The sequence below is a fragment of the Cajanus cajan genome, chromosome 4 (assembly GCF_000230855.2).
Source record: "Cajanus cajan strain Asha chromosome 4, NIPB_CcT2T_4, whole genome shotgun sequence".
Lineage (NCBI taxonomy): Eukaryota > Viridiplantae > Streptophyta > Magnoliopsida > Fabales > Fabaceae > Cajanus > Cajanus cajan.
Genome location: NC_138520.1, coordinates 30,450,815 through 30,471,291, shown reverse-complemented (window position 1 = coordinate 30,471,291; position 20,477 = coordinate 30,450,815).

Genomic DNA, 20,477 nt, shown 5'->3' with positions numbered 1-20,477 from the left:
CCTTATCTCTCAAGGTGAGTGAGAATAAGCGGAGTCGCATTCCATCAGAAACTTCATCATCAAATTGCTGGGTCTCACAGATTTCCAAGAACCCCTCTAAGTGGTCATTAGGATCTTCTGATGGTAGTCCTCCAAAGGTGTTCTGTTTGAGCATATTCACCAGAGAAGCTGGTACAGTAGCTCTAGTTTGCATCTCCCCTCCAGGTATCCCACGAGCTACGGGTGCAGAGTATTCCCGAAGCGGTAAATTATCTCGTTGTGCAGCCATGTCAAATTCTCTAGAAAGGTTTCTTTTCCTTCTCAGGAGAGTTCTTTCAATCTCAGGATCAAGTGGTGTTGGTTTCCCAAGACGTAGAGATCTCTTTTGCATTAACCCTAAGGCACTGCAAAAAAAAAAAAGAAAGTGACCCGTGAAATCTGAATTGGAGAAGTAAACACTAAATAAATAAATAAAAAAAATTATTTATTTATTTAATTTTTTTTTTTTTTTAAAAAAAAAAATTCGAATTAAAATAATTGTAATTTAAATCAAGAGACGTAGTCCCCGGCAACGGCGCCAAAAACTTGATGTATGGAAAACCGCAAGTGTACGGTTGTCGTCAAGTAATAAATATCGAATCACAGGGACTACGTGTTTGACCTAGAATTACTAGTATTTTAATTTGAATTTTAAAACAGATGGAATTTTTGTTTTGAGATGATAAGATCAGTTTCGATGGTAAAAGAGATAGTAATGCAATTGTAGACCCCTAAAATTGTCCGGGTCGGAAATAAAACTCGAAGACTCTCGAAGATCAAAGGAAAGTCAGCCGGAAGGACTCCTGGAAGACCCTGGAAGACCCTAGGATGGCAATCTATAGGTTCAGAGGTCTTAGAGTAGCAAAAAATAAGAAAGTGGAGGGAATGAAGCCCAATACGGCCTCCCAGAAGTTCAATACGGCCGTATTGAAGTTTCTGAACTTCAATACGGCTGCATTGAACTCAATGCGGCTGCACTGAACTTCAATACGGCCGTATTGAGGTTTTTGAACTCAATACGGCTGCACTGAACTTCAATACGGCCGTATTGAGGTTTTTGAACTTCAATACGGCCGTATTGAATTCAATACGGCCGTATTGTAGTTCAAAACTTCAATACGGACCGTATTGATCCTCATAAACCGTATTGAGCCTCATCCCTATAAATATGACGTCAATGGGACGTCATTTCAGACTTTGGCACTGAGTTTTGACTCCCTCCTTGAGTATTCTGGGGGTTTTGAGCAGTGTTCTGCCCTAGAAATCTCTTTGGGAGTCGATCCGACGAAGTTCTGGAATTCCGAGCATTTAGCTTGGAGATTCGAACTTAGTCGAAGGGAAATCCTCCGGATTTCCATAGTTAAAATTTTCTAGGAGGGAGCGAGCGGGCTTGTAGAGCGAGGGAACGCCAAAAAGCTTCCCAGTTTTACTTGATATATAAAAAGCACGCTTCAAAGGTTTCTTCTTAAGACCTTCCTTTTACTGCTTTCTGTGTGTATATTTAACTGTCATCATGTAGATAGTTAATTTACAATCGCTTAGAATAAATAGGGGTAATTTAGTAATTTTGCGCTATTATTTAATAAATAATCTGTCATAGGGAACCCGAAAGGGGCGCTGTGGGGTGCTAACACCTTCCCCACGCGTAACCGACTCCCTTACCCGACTCTGGTTGTAATGGCCGAAGTCGATTTTTGAATCGATTGCCTTAAACTTCTTTTTCCAATGTTTTGAGTAAAACATTGGTGGCGACTCCATGAACCCTTCCTTTTTATGAAAACCACTAATCCATGGAGGGTCCCGCTTGAGATTAACATGGATTGGTGAACCTTTTAATAAAATTGCTCGTTTGACGAGGTCTCAGTTTGAGAATAAGTCATTCTAGCAATCCATATTTTTAAACTAATAAAAGAGTCCAACCATCCCTCGCGAATGCCGAAAGCCCGTTTCGGGCCGGTGGCGACAGATGGCGACTCCACTGGGGAAGCCTCGAGAGTCAGTCCCATTTAGTGATGGATTATTTTTAAAATAATAGTTAAAATTACTTCATTACCCCTTGCTTGTATTATAACATGTTTTACCTATTTGGCTTTAAATAACTGTTGTATGTTTAAATTTACGCAATTGTTTGAAATAAAAACTGCACACAAACCTTTGCACACAACAGTTCCCTCTATACCCGGGGGCATGAGTGGTAAGCCATAGGGAGTGGATGTTAGTACGGCCGGTTGTCGAATGGGCCTATAGGTGCCCGTAGACCGTTGTCGGAAAAGCATCACTCAAGGTGATAACCATGAACTCGAGTCCGACAGTGCGTTGGAGCTTTCCATCGACTTACGACGAGAGGAATTGGGTCCCTATAATGGGGGCACCTTGGGGGCCTCAGACCGGTGAGAACAGTTAGATCCACCTTGAATATGCACTTTTCTGCAGGATACCCCTACCTCGTGATTCGCTCGTGACTGTTCGTGGATGAGTGAATTGTTTGTGTAAATGCTTATGTGCAATTGTTTGTGCATTAATAAATAACCTCGTGATAAGGTCTAAAGAATAATCCCCATGCATGAAAAAACCATGACATGAGAGGAAAAACCATGTGTGAAAATATAATAAAAGTGAGGAGCATGTGCATCATTACCAATAAGATATCATGCATCCTCATAAACCATGCATTCTAGGTTCACCAATACCTCTTGACATGAGTAAAAGAGACCCATAATTATCGAGATTCTCCGTTAAGGAGAGATCATAAGTCAAGGAGGGTGGTAACATTCCATTTTAAAAGGGCAGCACCTTAAAAATGGAGGGTTATCAAGCTCATGTCAAGAGCGTATTCATCCCACAAATTAATTAGATTAAATATTCATTTTTAGAAAGTGGCTGGTCATCTCTCTATCCTCACGCGCGCGCAGAAAATCAAGAAGATGGACGCATTGGAGGAACAAATTAAGAAGCTTACAGCCGAGCTCTCACAGCTCAAGGAGCAAATGGCGCAAATGATGGAACTCATGCGTCACCACAACATACACGGGGCTGAGCACAATGACCATGAGTCCCATCATGTTGGAGGAAGAGTGGAACAAGAGCTGAAAAGTGGGAAGCTAGCTGAACATTCCCAATCATTTAAAGCTAAGAAGACCTTTGGGAAGAAGAAGGAGAGAAGAATCAGCGCCATAACCATTTCCTCATCTTCTTCCACTTCGAAGTCAGGAAAGTCGCAATTCAACCCTGTGAAGAAGTTTGATAAACTTCCGACCACATATAGCGACCTCCTGCCGAAGCTAGTGGAAGCACGTCTTCTAGCTTACGTTCCACTAAAGAAGGTTGACCCACCTCATCCCTATTGGTACAAACCGCAAGACAAATGTTTATACCATTCGGGGGCACCAGGGCATTCAACAGAGAAATGCCTAGCTCTCAAATACAAGGTCCAAGACCTTATTGATGCCGGATGGGTCACCTTCGATTCGACAGCGCCCGACGTGAGCAAGAATCCTCGGCCAAAGCAGGATTAGAGAGAAGAACAAGCCACGATAGGGCCCCTTCATATTTTTCTTTTAGGGACTCATGATCAGTACCCGAGATCATGAGAACCTTTTCATGTAAATAAGTGTTTTTGTACAGTTCTAATACATATCAATAAAGAGGCATTTTTCACATTTCTCTCTTTTTTGTTCTTTTCTCTCTTTCCCCATTAACATTAATAATTCTAAACCTAAACAGAACCAATAAAATAATTGTGTCTGTAATTGTTCGCTCTGACCGGGATCCAAAAGTTGAGGATAAATGGGTTGAGTTGGACAGTGATGAGGAGACTATTTCTCCGGATCTGCAAAGATTGCTACATTAAGAAGCTCGTCAAGAGAAATTAGAGACTGTGAATTTGGGGCATGGCCGAAAGATATAAGAGGTCAACATTGGGACCCATATCAGTGATGAAATAAGGACACATGTTTCCGCTATGATTATAATAAAATCATTCTTCATTGCTTCTTTTCTTGCTTATAATAAAATTCTAAACCGCATCATTTTTAACCCTGTTTGAATAAACATGAATGAGGTTAAAATCATCTTAATAATAATAAACCCACATCATTTTCATGTGGAGGTGTGTGTGACAACTTGGAGCACCTTCCCTTGGCCTTGACAAGTGCCATCATGGATAAAAATAAATCCTTTAAAATAAAAGAAGCTCGACAGAAAACTCAAAAAGGGGACTGCGCAAAAATAAGAGCAAAAGACCCACTAGGAATCCCACGAAAGGGTGACCTAGGCAAAAGTTAGGGTTACAAAAATAAACAAAAACAAAGGTCCGCTAAAACGCCACAAAAGGGTGTTTTAGGAAAAAAATAAGGACAATCAAAAAACAAAAGAAATCCATGATGGTACCATGAACCGAATTCAAAAAGAAAGGTTCAAGGGAAGCTATCCAAGTTGTCGAATCACAACACGACTTTTTAACTTCATAAATGTTTAATCAAACAAGCCTAAACACATAAGCCTACCTTGGCCATCCATTCTTACAAAAACCATTTTTGAAAAATAAATCCCCTCTAAAACACAAACTTCAGAACAAAAAATATCTTTCCTTTCTTTTCTCTCTTGTCCCAAATAATTTTAGAATAATCTAGTGGAAGCATGGAGAAATAAATCATCACTGATAATGGATCTAATCTGAACAACAAAATGGTGGAAGAACTGTGCCAAGAATTCGAGATCCAACACCATAATTCTTCCCCATATCGGCCAAAGATGAATGGGGCAGTCGAGGCAACCAATAAGAACACCAAGAAAATAGGGCAAATGATGGTTGCCTCATTTAAAGACTGGCACGAGATGTTACCCTTCGCTCTTCATGGTTATAGGACTTCAGTACGCACATCTACAGGAGCTACTCCATTCTCCCTCGTCTATGGGATGAAGGCAGTTCTACCCGTCGAAGTCGAAATACCTTCCCTAAGGGTAATCATGGAAGCAAAACTTTCCGAAGCAGAATGGATTCAAGGCCGGTATGACTAGTTGAACCTCATTGAAGAAAAACGGCTGAACGCCATATGCCATGGTCAAGCCTATCAGAAGAAGATCAAAAAAGGCTTTTGACAAGAAAGTCCACCCTCGAGTCTACCATGAGGGAGAGTTGGTAATGAAGAAATTGCTACCAACTCAAAAGGACAAAATCGGAAAGTATGCCCCAAATCACGGAGGACCATACGTGGAAAAACGAGCCTTCTCAGGAGGAGCATTGATCCTCACAGACATGGATGGAGAAGAACTTCGATACCCAGTCAACACTGACGTGGTAAAGAAGTACTATGCTTGAAGATGTTGCTTGCATAGGCCCGCTAGGATGAAAACCCAAGAAGGGCGTCCTAGGCAAAAGTTAGGGCAAAATAAAAAGCCCGCCAGTACAAGGGTACTAGGCAAAATAAAGGCAAAATTATCCCCGCTAGGACACGTCCTAGGCAAAAGTTAGGGGCAAAAGAATAAGATGTATAAAATAAGCAAGCAACGGTCACTTGAATCGAAAACCGAAAGGCGGTTCAAGTGATTATCTTCTAGAAGCGAGCGTCTTGCAGCATCTACACTCCTGGCTCAGGCATCTCACCCGAAGCGATTAAGGGAACGGGAAGAGCGACAATTACAGATATAATTGTTTAAGCCAAAAATGTATATAGCCTACCCTGGCCAGCCATTCTTCAGAAATTCCTTCTGTATATCTTTCTGTAAAAACACTTGTGAATATTAATAAAATATCTATTCATTTCTTTCCTCTCTTGACCATGTGATTATGCCTCTAAATTGGTATTTCTAAAAAATTGTATGAAATTCCTTAATAATCGGTCAATAAAGAAAATTGGAGGGGTTCCTATAAAATCCATAATCTTCTGCATAAAAGGCTCACAAAAATCCTCCCTCGCGTCGATGACAGAAACTCCTCCAAAGAAGAAGAGGATAGGGAGAGCCATTCACTTTTCTAAATAAAAGAACAAAAATAAAAACTTGCATCGCGTGCATCACACACATTAGTTGCACATTTAAAGACCTTACCATGAGGCAATTACATAAAATAGAAAATAGGAAAAATTGCTTGTGTATGACAGCAGCAAACAAAAATGAAGAAATTCAGAAAATCAACAGCATCATACAGAATAATTGAGCCTGGAGAGGCTCGCCGAAATAATACTCTCAGAATAATTGAGCCTGGAGAGGCTCGCCGAAATAATACTCTCTCAGAATAATTGAGCCTGGAGAGGCTCGCCAAAATAATACTCCTGAGAGACATTTTTGTACAGAAAAAGCCAAAACCAACAAAAAGGCAAAAATACAGAAAAAGCCAAAATCAACAAAAAAAATACAGAAAAAGCCGAAACCAGCAAAAAAGGCAAAAAACACAGAAAAAGCCAACAAAAAGGAAAAATACAGAAAATCCAACAAAACTGAGCCTGGAGAGGCTTGCCAAAATAATACTCACCAAAGGACATCTCAGCTTGCATTCTTAGGCTGAACAAGAAAAGCAACTCATCGTACAGAATAATTGAGCCTGGAGAGGCTCGCCGAAATAATACTCCTACAAAATAATTGAGCCTGGAGAGGCTCGCCGAAATAATACTCTCTCAGAATAACTGAGCCTGGAGAGGCTCGCCGAAATAATACTCTCTCAGAATAACTGAGCCTGGAGAGGCTCGCCGAAATAATACTCTCTCAGAATAACTGAGCCTGGAGAGGCTCGCCTAAATAATACTCTATCAGAATAATTGAGCCTGGAGAGGCTCGCCGAAATAATACTCCCCAGAGATATCTCAGCTTCCACTCACGGGCCAAATTCCCCAGTGAAAGCTATCAAAGCAAGATCGACAAAATTCCCAATGGAAGCACGATCACCCAAGCAGTATATCTAGTCAAAGGACTTAGACTTCCTCAGTGGAAGGTAGCTTTCCAACTCAAGCGATGAGTGAAGCTAAGCCTGAAGAGGCTTTCTAAATAATACTCTGGGATATATAAACTTTAAATCCCCACTCGCCTACTCAGAGGCATTCCTACAAAAAGCAAAAATCCAAAAGATCAATAACAATTCCCCAAGCGGAATCTGGCTTTTCAGCCAAACATCAAGCGTCAAGATGATCTGCCTAACAGAAGAGGCTAATCAAAATCAATGACAAAATCCCCAGCGGATAATAGCCTACACAGAGGCAACAAAACCAGGAAAACAAAAAGAGTCGCCCGAATAAGGACAACCGGGATACTCCACCTACGTCAAAAGGACGTCAGCCAAACATAAGGCATCGCTCAACTCAGAGAGAGAGCATCTGTGTCTACACCCCAAGGAGTCAGAAATTCCCCATGGGTACCAACAATGCAATGCAAGTTGGGGCACAGGAACCTATCAATGACTGCACATCCCCTAGACGGATCCCTGCGTTATCCAGCCCTCAGTGGCACAAAATCAGAAAAACCGTCGAAGCAGCATCGTGGACTGTGGAGACAAAAAAATCATCTCAAATCCCTGGAAAGGGTAAACTTACATTGCCGAAGTGATCAGAAGACACGGACGCAGACCCTGGAGAGGGCAAACTCAACTGCCGAATGTTAAGACGCAGACCCTGGAGAGGGTAAACTCAACTGCCAAATGTTAAGACGCAGACCCTGGAGAGGGTAAACTCAACTGCCGAATGTTAAGACGCAGACCCTGGAGAGGGTAAACTCAACTGCCGAATGTTAAGACGCAGACCCTGGAGAGGGTAAACTCAACTGCCGAATGTTAAGACGCAGACCCTGGAGAGGGTAAACTCAACTGCCGAATGTTAAGACGCAGACCCTGGAGAGGGTAAACTCACACTGCCGAATGTTAAGAGGCAGGGCCTGGAGAGGCGATACTCAACTGCCGAATGTTAAGAGCTGTAGACCCCTAAAATTGTCCGGGTCGGAAATAAAGCTTGAAGACTCTCGAAGACCAAAGGAAAGTCAGCCGGAAGGACTCCCAGAAGACCATAGGATGACTATCTGTAGGTTTAGAGGTCTTAGAATAGCTAAAATAAGAAAAAGTGGGAGGAATGAAGCCCAATACGGCCTCCTAGAGGTTCAGTACGGCCGTATTGAACATTTTGAACTTCAATACGGCCGCACTGAACTCAATACGGTCGTATTGAAGTTTCTGAACTTCAATACGGCTGCATTGAATTCAATACGGCTGCACTGAACTTTAATACGGCTGCATTGAATTCAATACGGCTGCACTAAACTTCAATACGGCTGCACTGAACTTCAATACGGCCGTATTGAGGTTTTTTGAACTTCAATACGGCCGTATTGAATTCAATACGGCCGTATTGAATTCAATACGGCCGTATTGTAGTTCAAAATTTCAGTGTTGACCGTATTGACCTCCAGAGACCGTATTGAGCCTTTTCCCTATAAATATGACGTCAATGGGACGTCATTTCACACTTTTACACAGTTTTAACCCTCTTCTTGAGTAATCTGGGTTTTTTTGAGCAGTGCTCTGCCTAGAAATCACTCGGAGAGTTGATCCGACGAAGTTTTTGAGTTCTGAGCATTTTGCTTGAGTCTCGAACTAAGTCGAAGGGAAATCCATCGGATTTCCAAGTCAAAAATTATTTTTTTTAGGAAGGAGCGAGCGGGCTTGTAGAGGGAGGGAACGCCAAAAAGCTTCCCAATTTCTGTTTAAATATATAGAAAAGCACGCTTCAAAGGTTTCCTTCTTAAATCCTTTCTTTTACTGCTTTCTGAGTGTTGCATACTTAAATTATCATCATGTAGATATTTCGCTTATAATCGCTTATAATAAATAGGGGTAATTTAGTAATTTTTGCGCTGTTATTTTAGAAATAATCTGTCATAGGGAACCCGAAAGGGGCGCTGTGGGGTGCTAACACCTTCCCCACGCGTAACCGACTCCCTTACCCAACTCTGGTTGTAATGGCCGAAGTTGATTTATAAAATCAATTGCCTTATCCCTTTTTCCAATGTTTTGAGTAAAACATTGGTGGCGACTCCACGAACCCTTCCTTTTTACGAAAACCGCTAATCTATGGAGGGTCCCGCTTGGGATTAACATGGATTGGTGAGCCTTTTAATAAAATTGCTCGTTTGACGAGGTCTCAGTTTGAGAATAAGTCATTCTAGCAATCCATATTTTTAAACAAATAAAAGAGTCCAACCATCCTTCGCGAATGCCGAAAGCCCGTTTCGGGCCGGTGGCGACAGATGGCGACTCCACTGGGGAAGCCTCGAGAGTCAGTCCCATTTAGTGACAGATTATTTTTAACAAATAATAGTTAAAATTACTTTATTACCCTTTGCTTGTATGATAACATGCTTTATTTATTTGGCTTTAATAACTGTTGTTTGTTTAATTTTCCGCGATTGTTTGAAATATAAATTGCACACAAACCTTTGCACACAACAGTTCCCTCTATACCCGGGGGCATGAGTGGAAAGCCATAGGGAGTGGATGTTAGTACGGCCGGTTGTCGAAAGGGTCTATAGGTGCCCGTAGACCGTTGTCGGAAAGCATCACTCAAGGTGATAACCATTAACTCAAGTCCGACAGTGCGTTGGAGCTTTCCATCGACTTACGACGAGAGGAATTGGGTCCCTATAATGGGGGCACCTTGGGGGCCTCAGACCGGTGAGAATAGTTAGAACCACCTTGAATATGCACTTTTCTGCAGGATACCCCTACCTCGTGATTCGCTCATGACTGTTCGTGGATGAGTGAATTGTTTGTGCATTTTTATGTGACATTGTATGAGCATACATTGCATTTCTTTAAACATACAACATTCTTTTTTTAAAAAATAAGAATAAATAGAAATAAAGATTTTCTAGTACATGGTGTTAACATCTACCTTCATTGCATTCATATAGGTAGTTTCCCTTTTCACCCAAAAAATACAAAAAAATACAAAATATCCAAAAGAAAAAATATGCATTTATCCAAACCAAGCAATATCATGCATCATCTTAGGAAAATCCCAAAACATGATAATGCTTAGTTGAATAAACACTATGCATGCATATTCATCTCCATCATCTCATATCATGCATTGTATTGTAGAATATGGAGAGGTCTAGGGAAGTGCAAAGGCAATTGAAGAAAGTAGACTTCTTATTATGTCGTGCCGAGAAGTTGGATCACCTCTGTTCCTTGATGCCACGAGAGGCTCGTACGGAATTCGAGAAATCTTATGGACGAGTTCTCGACTTAATGAAGATATGTGTGGATCCGGCCTTTCTGAGAGCATTGGTCCACTTTTGGAGTCTTGATCTACATTGTTTCGAGTTCCCCCAGTTTGACCTAGTTCCTACTCTCGAGGAGTACGAGCTCATGCTTCGATGGCCCAAATCAGCAGGGGTCTATATCTTTCATGGAAATTATGTGGCCGTAGAGAGGGTCGCTACTCAGGTCAAATTGCCATCACGATTATCCGTTTTAGTGGGGAACGGCAGTATTAAGGGTTGGAAGCTTGCTATGATTGAAGATCACCTTTCTTCCTTAGCTGGTGAGGGAGATTGGTTAGCTTTCAACAAAACTCTAGCGTTAGCTGTGTTTGGGACGATCTTATTCCCCTTTCATGCTAACACAGTGGACCATGCTGCTATGGACGCTTTCTTCGCTTGGGACGTACATATGAAGAGTCCCGTGCCTGCTATTCTTGCCGACACCTTGCTTTCTGTTAACCTATCTCAACAGAAGCAAGGGAAGACTATACGATGTTGCACCTCCTTGTTGTATGTGCGGGGCATCACACACTTCTACGCCTCCAGTCACATGGGGACCTTGCCCGATCCATTGAGGAATTTTTCGAAGATCCCCTTATGTCGCCGATATGCTTCCGAGTGGAAGGAAGAGATGGAACAGTGGAGTATTGAGCACTTCACATGGGTTTGCCCTTGGTTCCGTCCAAGCAATGTATTGATGAGATGCGGCAATTACCCAAGCGTACCACTGATGGGCCTCAGAGGTTGCATAGCCTATTCACCTAAATTGGCTATGAGGCAACTAATGAGGACTCAAATTGTTCCTACCAAAGAAGAGCTTGGGGGGTTGTGTTTCTCCTTTGATTCCGAGCATCAGAGGGATATGCACGCTGTCATTAGAGCGTGGGAGAGACCAATTTATGAGGGAGATCGAGAGCTTGGAAAGCCTCGGGTATCAGTCTCCACCGACTATGAGATTTGGAGGAGAGAGAGGGGGGTGTCCCAACCATCTACCTCTTGTGCAACTGCAACTACAAGGAGGTTAATGCAAGAACAAGTCGACGCCTTGACCAAGAAACTGGAAATCATGGGAGCTCAGATGAGAGTTCTTGAAGAGAAGAATGAAGAATCCAGTTTCACCATTGATGGTCTACAAAGGCAATGCAAGAAGAAAGACCATGAGATAGAGCGGCTCAAGGATGAGTGTGCTAACCTCAACGAGGAGGCTATTCGGGCATCCAAAATGCCAAAGGTTGAACCGAGTAGTCAACTCCAAGATGTCAACGCAAAAATAGCACGCCTTGAAGCCGAGCATGCAAGGCAGGCACAGTTGATCAAGGACATGCAATAGGATTTGCTCTTGACTCGATCCGATGCGCAACAATGGTGGGAGGTTGCTCAACAACAAACCACAAGCCTTTCCGATTTCCACAGGAAGGAAAGGGAAGGACTAGCACTTATGGCTAAACTCCGAGAGGAGAAGGATAGAGCCGAGGATGAGCTTAATGAGCTGCAGGCCATGATCAACTATCATACTCAAAAGGCGAAGGATGCTTAGAAGATCAGTGATGATATGAGCCAAGCTGTCCATATGCAAGTCGAAACAATGGCCCGCCATGTTGAGGAAGCCGAAGACGAATGGAGGAGAAACATGAACCCGCCTGTGGGTTTTTATCGGCTTTTCTCATTTTGTAAAAAATTGCTTCAAAGCATTGTATGATAAGATGTACACTTTCTTCAATTAATAAAAATTGTATTTTTGAGATTTATTGCCTTTGCATCTCATTAGTCATTCATTTGCATTTATCTCTCCCGGTAATTTAATAATAAATATTAATAAAAAGAAAGAATTAATCGATGCGTATGTTCAGAATGGATCGCACGCCATTGGTAATTAAATGCAAACCAACAACTGCACCAAGCAAGCACACGACGACTCCGTTGTTGGTAATCAAGACAGACAAAGGGGAAGGTCCGACACCGTTAAGGATCATCGCTCCAAGGCCTTTCCCCTACGAATCAAATAAGGCTGTGCCATGGATATACGACATCCATTCTTCTGCCGACAGCGATATCTCCAACATCGCTGGACTTGGGGGCATGACTAGGAGTGGCCGGATCTACACTCCCGAAGATCTTCATGATAAAGTCCCCAAGAATAAAGGAAAAGAAAAAGAAAAAGATAAAGTCGAGGAAAATAAAGAATCCGAGGAGGAGACTGAAGAGCTGCTAAAATTTATCCGACAGAGCGAGTATTCCATTGTGGATCAACTTCACAAGACACCAGCAAAGATTACGCTGTTGTCATTGATCCTAAGCTCCGAACCGCATCGGCAAGCTCTGTTGAAAGTCTTGAATGAGGCATATGTGTCGCATACCATCTCCCAAGACAAGTTTGAGGGGATTGTTAGTCACATCACGGCTAATGATCACCTCACTTTCACCGATGAAGAGATCCCCGCCGAGGGACCTAATCACAACAAGCCCTTGCACATCTCCGTAAAGTGCAAGGAATATCACATCGCAAAAGTCTTGGTAGACAATGGATCTTCCTTGAACGTGATGCCTAAAAGAACTCTTGATCAAATGGCAGTCAAGGGAGTCCAAATGCGCCCGAGCAATATGATCGTCCGAGCTTTCGACGGTTCTAAAAGAGAAGTGGTGGGAGAGATCAATCTCCCAATCCAAATTGGGCCCACCATCTTCAACGTCGAATTTCAAGTGATGGACATAACTCCCGCATACAGCTGTCTCCTCGGTCGACCTTGGATTCATGATGCGAAAGCTGTTCCCTCTACGCTCCACCAGAAAGTCAAGTTCATAGTGGGTGACAAACTGGTGACTGTTCAAGCTGAAGATGACATACTCATCAGTAAGCCATCCAACATACCTTATGTGGATGCAGCAGAGGAAGCTTTGGAAACCGCCTTCCAAGCATTGGAAATTGCTAATGTTGAGACGTTTCCCCGAGAAATGAAGAAGGTAGCTCATATGCTCACCAAGAATGGATACTTGCCGGGACAAGGACTTGGCAAGGACTCCCAAGGAATTCCGGAGCTACCCATCATTAAGGATAATCCGGGGAAACAAGGGTTAGGATACAACCCTGTTAAAGATCAAAGAACGAAGAGGAATCAAGATCCTTCTCGACGTTCTTTAAGCCAGATCTTTAGGAAGGCTGGTTCACAAACGACAAGGCCAGCTGTCGTCATCAAGTGTCCTTTTCCTTCTAATAGGGATGTGTAAATTCAGTGACTATTAGAGATCACTCCTCGGGGACAGCCCGACCCCCGAGCCTCGATAGGGCACATGTTTTCCACTATGATTATAATAAAATCATTCTTTCTTATTGCTTCTTTTCTTGCTTGCAATAAAACTCTAAACCACGTTATTTAACCCGGTTTGAATGAACATGAATGAGGTTAAAATCATCTTAATAATAATAAACCCACATCATTTTCATGTGGAGGAGTGTGTGACAACTTGGAGCACTTTCCCTTGGCCTTGACAAGTGCCATCATGGGTAAAAAGAAATCTTTCAAAATAAAAGAAGCTCGGCAGGAAACTCAAAAAGGGGACTGCGCTAAAATAAGAGCAAAAGACCCGCTAGGGATCCCACGAAAGGGTGACCTAGGCAAAAGTTAGGGTTACAAAAATAAACAAAAATAAAGGTCCGCTAAAACGCCACAAAAGGGTGTTTTAGGCAAAAATAAGGACAATCGAAAAATAGAATAAATCCATGATGATACCACCAACTGAATTCAACAAAGGGGCTCAAGAAAAGCTATCCAAGTTGTCAAATCACAAATGATAATAATCAAGACGTGCTTAACTTCATAAGTGTTTAATCAAACAAGCCTAAACACTTAAGCCTACCATTGGCCAAGCCATTCTTACAAAATCCATTTTTCAAAATGAAAATAAATAATCCCTTCTAAAACACAAACTTTTGAAAATATATCCTTTCCTTCTTTTCTCTCTTGTCCCAACGATTTTTTAATAATCTAGTGGAAACATGGAGATATAGTGGTCAATAGGAGGGTTGACACATCTTCTAAAGGAAGGAAAAGATCATTGGGTTGATGACACAAAAGACAAATATGCATCATTCCTCGGTCATAAAAGTCAGCAGCGCACAGTCCGTCTGGAGGAATGGCAAAATCCAAGCAAAAAACGCATCGGTTAATTCTTTTGAAAAATGAATCAAATAGAATTAGGTGCCTCATACTGCATACATGCATACAGATGATAGGTGTACTAGAAGATCACTTATTCTCTGTTTATTTAAAAAAAAAAAAAAAAAAAAAAAAAATTTAATACGCCCGTATTGAATTTAATACGGCCGTATTAAGACGACCGTTGAAGCAACCTTTCAGCTTCAATACGGGTGTATTAAATCCAATAAGGCCGTATTGACCTCCAATACGCCCGTATTAAATTCAATACGGGCCGTACTGGTTGCCAAAATTTCCCAATAACGGCTACACCAATACGGCCGTATTGAATCAATACGGGACGTATTGGCGAAAATTTGTCTATAAATAAGCGTTTTCCTTCTCATTTTTGCATTCCAATCTTCATTCCTCTGCATCCTGCTTGTGAGTGAACCTCAAGAAGAAACCTCAGAAATGGCAGAATCATCTAGAAAGAGGCAGAGGGCCCCAGCTTGACGTGAGATGACAGACAGACATCAGGAACGGCTGCAGCTCATAGAGTCATTCACCTTCGAGCCGTCGAGGGCGCCCGACTTCGATATTCTCCGTACAGTGGGCTTGGAGGATGAAGTCCGAGGCTACTTCAACAGTATAGGATGGGGATTCCTCCTTGATCCCCCTTCTCACCTGTACTTGACGGCGACGAAGGAGTTTTTGGCCACTGTCGGCGTTACTGAGTCGACAAACAGTTTTGGGGAGGCTGTCTGCTCAGTTGACTTCTGGATAAACTAGGGGTACCGCTCACTGACGTTGGACGAGTTCAACGTCCAGGCAGGATTTTTTAGCAGGACTGATCAGCTCGCATATCGAGATGCTATATGCAAGTGGCCTGATCAGTGGACCCCGGTCGACATGTGGAGAGCGATCACAGGCCACGAGGATTATCATGCCGGGGTGAAGGGCACCCGGCTCCCGACCGCTATTCGGATCTGTCACAAGATCCTCACCAGCACCATCCATGGCAGGTGGAAGAGCCCCGAGTCGGTGACACGGCCGGATTTATTAGCACTATACTGCATGGCCACCAGTCGGAGGGCCAACCCCGGATACTTCTTCCTCGAGCACGTTAGGAACTTGGGGGCACGAGAAGGAGGATCTAGGCAGGGATACATCCTGGTTGCCCCACTCCTCTCACGGCTTGCGGAGACTTGGGGATGCCCAGACGGCGTAGAGCCAGGGCCATTGGCACCGAAGCCAATTAATGCCTCCACCTTGATCAGTATGAAGATCATAGCGAGGTCAGGAGGGAGGTATGTACGAGCGGACGGCCCCGATGCCTTCGCCGAGCTCTTCAATGACGTTGATCTTCAGGGCGACGGCAGCCCACAGCCAGAGGCCGGCACCTCACAGTCGGATAGGGCCTACTTTGATGCCCGCTTTGACGCTTTACAGCAAAGCATCGATACTCAATTCGATGCTTTTCAGTACAGTATCGGCGCATGGCAGCAGAGCACCGATGCTCGACTGGACACTTTGGTGCAGGGGTTCGACAACCTCTCGGTCTGGATGCACCGCCAGTTCCCCGCTCCTCCACAGGACCCGCCGGCAGAAGAATGAAGACCGGTTTTCTTTTTCCTATTTTTATGTATTTGTTTGAATGGGCTGCGTCCCATCATTTCCCTTGTACAAAATTTCATGTTTATTTAATGAATGAAATTTTTTCACTCTTTGAGTCTAAATCTTTTAACACTTTTATTTCTGTACAACAAAAGCCAAAATCAACAAAAAAGGGCAAAATACAGAAAAAAGCCAAAATCAAAAAAGGCAAAAACACAGAAAAAGCCAAAATCAACAAAAAGGCAAAATACAGAAAATCCAACAAATTGTACAGAATAACTGAGCCTGGAGAGGCTTGCCGAAATAATACTCTCTCAGAATAATTGAGCCTGGAGAGGCTCGCCGAAATAATACTCCCCAGAGATATCTCAGCTCCCACTCACGGGCCAAATTCCCCAGCGAGAGCTATCAAAGCAAGATCGGCAAAAATCCCCAATGGAAACGCGATCATCCAAAGCAAAATATTCAGTCAAAGGACTTAAAACTTCCTCAGTGGAAGATAGCTCTCCAACTCAGGCATTGAGTGAGTCTAAGCCTGTAGAGGCTTCCTAAATAATACTCTGGGATACATAAGATCCCTAAATCCCCAGTCGCCTACTCAAGAGGCATTCCTACAAAAAGGAAAAAATCAAAAAATATATATCAATAAATATTCCCCAAGCGGAATGCGGCATCCAGCCAAGCACCAAACATCAAGATTATTTGCCTAACAGAAGAGGCCAGTCAAGAAATGAATGACAAAATCCCCAGTGAATAAACAGCCTACACAGAGGCTACAAAAAATCAAAAAAATCGAAAAGAGACACCCGAATAAGGACAACCGGGATACTCCACCTACATCAAAAGGACGTCAGCCAAAGGCACCGCTCAACTCAAAGAGAGAGCATCTGTGTCTACACCCCAAGGAGTCAGAAATTCCCCATGGGTACCAATAATGCAATGCAAATTGGAGCACAGGAACCTATGAATGACTGCACATCCCCTAGACGGATCCCTGCGTTATCCAGCCCTCAGCGGCACAAAATCAGAAAAACCGTCGAAGCAGCATCGTGGACTGTGGAGACAAAAATCATCTCAAATCCCTGGAGAGGGTAAACTCACACTGCCGAATGTTAAGAGGCAGGGCCTGGAGAGGCGATACTCAACAGCCGAATGTTAAGAGGCAGGGCCTGGAGAGGCGATACTCAACTACCTCATGTTGAGAGGCAGGGCCTGGAGAGGCGGGTACTCAACCATCAGCGTCGTCAAAGGCACGTTGGTGTTCAACTTCCGGCTCGGGCGTCGAGTGAAGTTGACCCTGGAGAGGGTAAACTTAGCTGCCTAGGTCGTCAGGAACAACCGAAGCAGAGCCTGGAAAGGCGGGTACTCAATCATCAGTGATGTTAACACTGGTGTCTAGCTTCCAGTTCAGACGTCGAGTGAGGCTAGGCCTGGAGAGGCGATACTCAACTACCTCATGTTGAGAGGCAGGGCCTGGAGAGGCAGTACTCAACCATCAGCGTCGTCAAAGGCACGTTGGTGTTCAACTTCCAGCTCGGGCGTCGAGTGAAGTTGACCCTGGAGAGGGTAAACTTAGCTGCCTAGGTCGTCAGAAACAACCGAAGCAGAGCCTGGAGAGGCAGCACTCAATCATCAATGATGTTAACACTGGTGTCTAGCTTCCGGCTCGGGCGTCGAGTGAGGCTAGGCCTGGAGAGGCGGTACTCAACCATCAGCGTCGTCAGAGGCACGTTGGTGTTCAACTTCCGGCTCGGGCGTCGAGTGAAGTTGACCCTGGAGAGGGTAAACTTAGCTACCGAGGTTGTCAGAAACGCCGAGGTATGCAACAACCTGGAGAGGCTACTCAACAATTTTCCACCGGAAGACGCTACAAGTCAGAAGGTTGGCACATCACCCGGACAATTGGGTCAACTCCTTTACTTGTCAGCCGGTACACCAGAAGGCCGTCCGACTAAGTAAAGGGGGGGCAGCTGTAGACCCCTAAAATTGTCCGGGTCGGAAATAAAGCTTGAAGACTCTCGAAGACCAAAGGAAAGTCAGCCGGAAGGACTCCCAGAAGACCATATGATGACTATCTGTAGGTTTAGAGGTCTTAGAATAGCTAAAATAAGAAAAAGTGGGAGGAATGAAGCCCAATACGGCCTCCCAGAGGTTCAGTACGGCCGTATTGAACATTTTGAACTTCAATACGGCCGCACTGAACTCAATACGGCCGTATTGAAGTTTCTGAACTTCAATACGGCTGCATTGAATTCAATACGACTGCACTGAACTTTAATACGGCTGCATTGAATTCAATACGGCTGCACTGAACTTCAATACGGCTGCACTGAACTTCAATACGGCCGTATTGAGGTTTTTTGAACTTCAATACGGCCGTATTGAATTCAATACGGCCGTATTGAATTCAATACGGCCGTATTGTAGTTCAAAATTTCAGTGTTGACCGTATTGACCTCCAGAGACCGTATTGAGCCTTTTCCCTATAAATATGACGTCAATGGGACGTCATTTCACACTTTTACACACAGTTTTAACCCTCTTCTTGAGTAATCTGGGTTTTTTTGAGCAGTGCTCTGCCTAGAAATCACTCGGAGAGTTGATCCGACGAAGTTTTTGAGTTCTGAGCATTTTGCTTGAGTCTCGAACTAAGTCGAAGGGAAATCCATCGGATTTCCAAGTCAAAAATTATTTTTTTTAGGAAGGAGCGAGCGGGCTTGTAGAGGGAGGGAACGCCAAAAAGCTTCCCAATTTCTGTTTAAATATATAGAAAAGCACGCTTCAAAGGTTTCCTTCTTAAATCCTTTCTTTTACTGCTTTCTGAGTGTTGCATACTTAAATTATCATCATGTAGATATTTCGCTTATAATCGCTTATAATAAATAGGGGTAATTTAGTAATTTTTGCGCTGTTATTTTAGAAATAATCTGTCATAGGGAACCCGAAAGGGGCGCTGTGGGGTGCTAACACCTTCCCCACGCGTAACCGACTCCCTTACCCAACTCTGGTTGTAATGGCCGAAGTTGATTTATAAAATCAATTGCCTTATCCCTTTTTCCAATGTTTTGAGTAAAACATTGGTGGCGACTCCACGAACCCTTCCTTTTTACGAAAACCGCTAATCTATGGAGGGTCCCGCTTGGGATTAACATGGATTGGTGAGCCTTTTAATAAAATTGCTCGTTTGACGAGGTCTCAGTTTGAGAATAAGTCATTCTAGCAATCCATATTTTTAAACAAATAAAAGAGTCCAACCATCCTTCGCGAATGACGAAAGCCCGTTTCGGGCCGGTGGCGACAAGAGGCAGGGCCTGGAGAGGCGGTACTCAACTGCTGAATGTTAAGAGGCAGGGCCTGGAGAGGCAATACTCAACTGCTGAATGTTAAGAGGCAGGGCCTGGAGAGGCGATACTCAACTACCTCATGTTAAGAGGCAGGGCCTGGAGAGGCGGGTACTCAACCATCAGCGTCGTCAAAGGCACGTTGGTGTTCAACTTCTAGCTCGGGCGTCGAGTGAAGTTGACCCTGGAGAGGGTAAACTTAGCTGCCTAGGTCGTCAGAAACAACCGAAGCAGAGCCTGGAGAGGCGGGTACTCAATCATCAGTGATGTTAACACTGGTGTCCAGCTTCCGGCTCGGGCGTCGAGTGAGGCTAGGCCTGGAGAGGCGGTACTCAACCATCAGCGTCGTCAGAGGCACGTTGGTGTTCAACTTCCAGCTCGGGCGTCGAGTGAAGTTGACCCTGGAGAGGGTAAACTTAGCTGCCTAGGTCGTCAGAAACAACCGAAGCAAGGCCTGGAGAGGCAGTACTCAATCATCGGTGATGTTAACACTGGTGTCTAACTTCCGGCTCGGGCGTCGAGTGAGGCTAGGCCTGGAGAGGCGGTACTTAACCATCAGCGTTGTCAGAGGCACGTTGGTGTTTGTCGCCACCGGCCCGAAACGGGGCTTTCGGCATTCGCGAGGGATGGTTGGACTCGTTTATTTGTTTAAAAATAGTGGATTGCTAGAATGACTTATTCTCAAACTGAGACCTCGTCAAACGAGCAATTTTATTAAAAGGCTCACTAATCCATATTAATCCCAAGCGGGACCCTCCATGGATTAGTGGTTTTCGCAAAAGGAGGGTTCGTGGAGTCGCCACCAATGTTTTACTCAAAACATTGGAAAAAGGGATAAGGCAATTGATTTTATAAATCAACTTCGGCCATTACAACCAGAGTTGGGTAAGGGAGTCGGTTACGCGTGGGGAAGGTGTTAGCACCCCACAGCGCCCCTTTCGGGTTCCCTATGACAGATTATTTCTAAAATAACAGTGTAGAATTACTAAATTACCCCTATTTATTCTAAGCAATTATAAATTGACTATCTACATGATGACAGTTTAAATATGCACACAGAAAGCAGTAAAAGGAAGGATTTAAGAAGAAACCTCTTGAAGCGTGCTTTTATATATTGAGTAAAACT